This window comes from Solenopsis invicta, unplaced genomic scaffold (genome assembly GCF_016802725.1).
Source record: "Solenopsis invicta isolate M01_SB unplaced genomic scaffold, UNIL_Sinv_3.0 scaffold_1025, whole genome shotgun sequence".
Classification (NCBI taxonomy): domain Eukaryota; kingdom Metazoa; phylum Arthropoda; class Insecta; order Hymenoptera; family Formicidae; genus Solenopsis; species Solenopsis invicta.
Genome location: NW_024105219.1, coordinates 1 through 6,392, shown reverse-complemented (window position 1 = coordinate 6,392; position 6,392 = coordinate 1). Strand labels below are relative to the sequence as shown.

At 37.5% G+C, this 6,392-nt stretch overlaps 1 pseudogene; it reads left to right on the top strand.

Moving 5' to 3' along the window:
* The first annotated feature begins 2,540 nt into the window (after positions 1 to 2,540).
* Positions 2,541 to 4,308, top strand: LOC105206853 (annotated as a pseudogene).
* Positions 4,309 to 6,392: the final 2,084 nt, after the last annotated feature.

The window sequence follows — 6,392 nt, the reverse complement described above, 5'->3', positions numbered from 1 at the left end:
GCCTTTTATACCCCGATCTCGGAGAGTGGGGGATGTTCGAGTGGAGTTCGGTTCTTCTCGGAATACAGCATCCCCGCTGCTCCGAGATCGGTCCGGTATCGCGCTCTCGCTTGAGCGTACGCCTCTCTGTCGCTCCAACGCCAGGAGCATGCGAATCCGTGCGCGTGCGCGCGGACTTCGGGCGTTTAACGGCGCGCTTGTCGGACCGTTCGTGCGCGCGTGTGAGGCGATTATCGGCGCGTGGCGCCTGTTCGTCTGTCCGGCGGGTGTTCGGCCGGACAGGGGAGCGGTTCGGGGCCCCCAGGGGGAACGATGCGGAGGTGCATCGTTACACGTCATACATTATCGAAACCTGCAGCAGTGTACTCGTCACGGCCTTCGAGTGACAAAAATACATCGCATATTACAGTTTGCACAATCACCGGGCTTCGCGTTTTATTTCAGTTAAATACAGATTTCAGAACATGCGCCAAAAACAATTTCGAAAAAATTTATAAAAATTAATGAACAACGCAGTATTTGGAAAAAACCATGGAGAACGTGCGCAATCACGTCGATGTGCGACTTGTGATAAAAGGGAAAAGGCAGATACGGCGCGGAGGAAATGATCGCTATGCCAAATTTCCACAGTCGTAGTGTCTTTTCAGAAAATTTTGGTTGCAATCGAAATGCGTAAGCTTGAGGTGAAATTTGACAAACCAATCTATGGGGGTATGTGCATCCTTGACATATCTAAGACATGTTTGTATGAATTTCATCAGAATATATGGCGCCGATGTTTCGCGAGAAATGTAAAATTATTATACTGATACGGATAGCTTAAATATAACATTAAATGTGATGACGTATACGAAATTATAAAGCGCGATTTAATAAATTTGACACGAGTGATTACGCGGTTGATAATGCATACGGTATTCCGCTTGTTAAAAAAAAAGTGCCAGGTTTAATAAAGGATGAAAACAATGGTGCGATCATGACCGAATTCATAGGGCTTAGAGCAGTGTTTCCCCAAAGTGGTCCAGGTGGCCCCCCACGGGTCCACGGGGACTCGAGGGGGGTCTACGTTGGCGTGAAAAAAAAATGGGGGTTCACAAGTTGTAAGTGGGGGTCCACGAAAATTTATCTGGTTTCGATAATAAAGAACAAAAATGTTGGCTTAGCTTTACCTATCAATGTAGGCAAATAATACACTACTAAAAAAAGGGAGAAAAAAAAATTCCAAATTTTTTCGGTGATTTTGACAGGCTGTTTTTTTGGGAAAAATGGTCGTATTGAGATTTAAAAAAAAGCTTTTTGAAGCTTTAAAATTCAAATTTTTAGATTTTTTGGCTAAAAATTTTTAGGAGCTACGGTTCTCATGCAATCCTAACTGATAGCGCGAAAAAAAATTTTGCAAATTTTTTGCTTTTTTTGGTCCAGGGGCTTGAAAAAATTTTTTCAGTTAGGCCGGCATTGGATCAGATAGCCTGATTATTTAGCTTTAATTTTCCTTTTTTTTAAAACCCCCCTTTAAATTTTTTTTGAGTAGTGTATTTTAAGAAGGTCAGCGACTGTTACTTGAAAAAACATATTCGATATTCAGTACGACGCGTGTCGAGACTTGCAAAGCGTCGCCTGCGACCCGCTTACCCCCCCACCGTCCGCCCACCCGTCCGCAACGCTTTTGTTCAGGCGTGCAAAGGGACAAAATACGACTTGTGCTGTGTTTGCAATCTTGCATGAACTTGTTTGATTCTTCACCAATATAAATACGAATACCAAGGACAAACGTTACTCATTTGTTTCTGGAATTTTGAAAAGAAAAGTGTGAGTGAATCGATATTAGTGTTTGCCAGTGCCGGAAAAAGTAAGTACCTGCCTATTTGTTATACATACTTTTATTTTGTATTGTAATAATATTATATTTGTTATGTTTGCGCGTAGTAGGTACGTAATAAAAATTAAATACTGAACAGGGCCATTATTCGATACTTCTATAAAAGAACAGAAAGCCGAGAAAGATTGAACTTTTAGTACTTTTTATTATAAATTATTTATTTATCCGACTGTGGTGATTCACTAAAGGAGAGATATATGATTGACCTGCATGTTTGTACATATTTCAGTGCCCTCGTAGTTGCTAATTCTAAATGACTAAAAATATTTTCATAAATTGTACGTGTCTTTATGTACCACTTGTAACGTACATCAAAGTAATAAATAAATCATTAAAATTGCGGAGTTTTGATGAAATATTCTTTAAAAGTATTTTCTTTCCAATTTACAGAAATGTATCACAATATAATAATTATATAATTATCAAAAAATGTTTTTATATTACATTACAATAGGTTCAGCCGTTTTGTGAAAACCTCTATATGGGTCTTAGCGGTTTATTGCTTTTAATAATTAAAATCAGTTTTGCCGCCGGCATTTAGGTTTTTTCATTGCAATAATTAATCCTATTCTAATCTGTTAAAATAGCCATATCCTGTTAAAATCGCCTTATAATTATTAAAACAAACAGGATTTTCTTTACAGGTAGGTAACTGATACAAATGGCTGAATCTAAGAAGAAATGTCGACAGTACAGTGTTGATTATTTGAAATTTGGTTTTCTTCCATCAAAGGCAGACAAACGATTGCCCATATGCCTTTTATGCAACAAAGTTTTGAGCAATGATTCTATGAAACCATCGAAGCTCGAAGATCATCTAAGAAGGTGTCATCCTGATAAAATAAGTAAAGATTTAAAATATTTTTCAAACATTGAAGGAAAAATATGAAAAGAGACCCACCGTGCACAGTATGTTCGCTTCAACGTCTCAAAGTAACGATGATGGCTTGCGGGCATCTTACAATATCTCATTGCTTATAGCGAAATCTGGAAAACCGCACACCATCGGAGAACAGTTAATTTTACCCGCTATTGAAGAGGTTTTAAAAACTGTTCTGCACAAACCTCCATTTGACGTACTCAAAAGAATTCCTTCGAGTAACAACACTGTACAAAGACGTATTGATGAAATGAGCTCTGATATTGAAAGCTTCTTGTGTAATTATCTGCAAATAACTCATTTTTCTATTCAACTGGACGAGTCAACTTTACCTGGTAATGAAGCATTATTATTGGCATATGTTCGATTTGTTATGGACGAAGAAATCCATGAAGAGCTGCTATTCGCGAAAACTTTGGAGACGGACACTAAAGGCGAATCAATATTTAATGTCCTGAGTGATTTTTTTAAGGAAAAGTCGATTCCATTTACAAACATTTATTTCGGTGGCAGCAGATGGAGCTCCTGCCATGTTCGGGCGATATCGTGGGTTTATAAGCCATCTTAAAAGAATTATACCAGGAGTAACTGCAATTCACTGTGTCATCCACCGACAAAACCTGGTAGCGAAAAATTTGAGTGATAGATTGCACCAATCGCTTCAATTTGTGATTAAAGTAGTTAACAAAATAAGAAGCAATGCATTAAATACTCGTTTATTTGCACAATTGTGCGACGAAAATGATGAAGACTTCCAACGATTGCTCTTACATACTGAAGTACGCTGGTTGTCGAAAGGTGCATGTTTAACAAGATTTTACTCACTTTTTGAATCAGTTTTAGAGTTTCTGGAAGTAAAGATCCAGATTTAAAAGAAAACCTGATCAAATTGAAAGCAGACATCGCGTATTTGACAGATTTGTTCAAAAAATTTAATGACATTAACTTACAGTTACAAGGGACAGCCTAAATTTAATAAAAACAAAGGGTGTAATTTCGGCTTTTCTTGGAAAATTGAAATTTATGAAGCAAAAATATTAGTCGGCGCGAATTCTCCCAGTTTCCAAACTTGTCACAGGCAGAATGTCTTGATGAGGATATACAGACATACGTTCAACATTTAAATGCCCTGCATAATGACTTCAAAAATAGATTTGAAGATATTCTGACGATGGAAATACCACCATGGATCATAAATCCATTTGATGAAACGGAAGTGGCGAATGTGGTATTACAAGAGGAGCTACTCGAGCTTAGCACCAATGAGGAGCTGAAGGTGAAATTTAAAAAAGGCTATCAAACATTTTGGCTGCAGGCAGAAATACCCGAAAAATATCCTGGGCTATGGGAAATTGCGAGAAAACTTTTGATAGCGTTTCCCTCGTCATACCTTGTCGAAAAAAGTTTTAGTGTCGTTACAAACCTATTAACAAAAAAAAGGAGCAGATTGAACATCACAGAACGGGGAGATTTGCGGTTATTCCTCACAAAACTGAAGCCAAATATTGATAATTTGCTGTCAATCCATCAAGTACATCCCTCCCATTAAAATTATGACTTTTTTTTTTTTTAATTGTTGATTTGCATTGGAAGTTACGTTACGTTATTAAGTTTAATTTTAATTCTATTAAGTCTGTAATCATATTATTTTAATAAATAGAACACAAGAAAATATATTTTTTCTTTTTATTTTTATCACCCCAAATTTTTGGGGTTTTTGAACTCAGCCGCGACGCAAATTTCCATCGTTAGACCTAATCTTTACATTTTTGACGAGTTTTGAAAATATGGTAGAAATATAGCAGCGGGGGGTCCAAAACCAGAAAAAATTTTGAAAGTGGTTACGAGAAAAAAAATTTTGGGGAACCTCGGGCTTAGAGCAAAGTGTATGCCTTGCGCGTTGAGGGTAAAAACGACACGAAGAAAGTCAAAGGAATCAAGAGCAACGTTGTAAAATCGATAACTTTCGATGATTACACGCGATGTTTACATGATGAGATTGAAATGACACGACAGCAGTCAAGTATTAGATCGAAATTGCATGAGGTGTATCTATATCCAAAACGAAAATTGCTCTTAGTCCGTATAAATGATAAGCGATATATTATGTCAGATTCTATTGACACGTTGCCTTGGGGACATTAAAAAATACCAATGTAAATAAAACACTTAATTTGATAATATATGTTATTTGTGTAATTGTAAAAAAAATTACAAATATCTTGTAAATAAGTAATACTTTTTTTTACAATACATTACCCTTTGTTACCCACGAAGGGGAATTTATCAAATCCCAGCCATTTCACATAAACTTCACCCCCTTTTTTGCGTAAAATTTTTTAACGAGATACAAGTTAAATTACCGACTCGCTGAAGCTCATATTCGAAAAACCCACCGCTGATATGTTTTCCACAGGAATCCTTCAATAAATACGTCACGGGATTATTTCTCTGCATTTGGCAATTTTAAATATCTCCGTAGTCCAATTCGGTGTATAACCTTTATAAAAAAAGGGCCTTAAATTTGCTCACGCGTACCGATTCACCCACTTTGAAACCCCGCGAGTGCAGCAATTTTTTTGCGACTATACACAGTGGATAAGAGTTTTTTTGGCAATCGCAAGGGGAACTTGATAGGTTTGCATACCAATAGTACGATGCCTTCATGAGTTGTATTCTAATACGAGACGTTGGTAACAAAACGATCCATTTATAATTTCCATTAAGCGTAAACTGCTTCCACATGTCGTTCTTTAATGAACGGTTGAACCGTTCAACGACTGATGGGCCCTTTATTACGGAATATGTTGAATAAAGATTGATATATGTTTTTTCAATAGTTTCTGTACCGTGGCGTTGTAAAATTCTTTTCCTCTGTCAGTCTGCAAATTTTTTTGGACATCTTTCATCGTCTCGTATTATCTTTGCAATCGCATTAGCCACTTCATTGCCACTCTTGGCCTTGAGAGGCCCGCCCATGCATACTTGCTCAATACATCGATAACGGTGAGTATGTAATGGTAACCTCGGTTAAATCTCATGTAAGGTCGCATCTCAACCACATCCGCTTGCCACAGGTTATCGTATCCGCGAACAATGACATGCCTTCTCGGAAAATTTCTTCTCGCTGGAGCATGAAGTTCCCCCACTAACAGCTGTTTTGGGTTCATGTTTGATTCACAAATGATGGAGAGATCTAATGTATCGTTTTTTCTACTCTGCGCTATGAGTCACTGTATCGAGTTGTCTTTGAATTTTGTTAAGCATAATCTCCACCTTATTTTTGGGGAGTAACAATCTTCCCCTCGATTTCGTCCTGGTGATCTTTCAAAATTTGTATGCTCTGTTGTACATATCGTTTATTGTCAGCATCGCTATCATCTACAGGTAACGCTACCTGACGAATCTTGCATGACTTTGCATCAAAATTTGGGGTTGACCTTGCAAAAAGCATTATCGCGGACGTAACTTCTTATTAATCCGTTCCATTTGTAATACGATTCCGTTCCGCTACTTCCGAGCGATATCCCCAAAATTATTGATTGACATTTCAACGTTGACTAAAATAATATGAATAGCACGACTCAATTTATAATTAAACTAGCTTCGCGAAGTTCCTCGATAATCGACAGG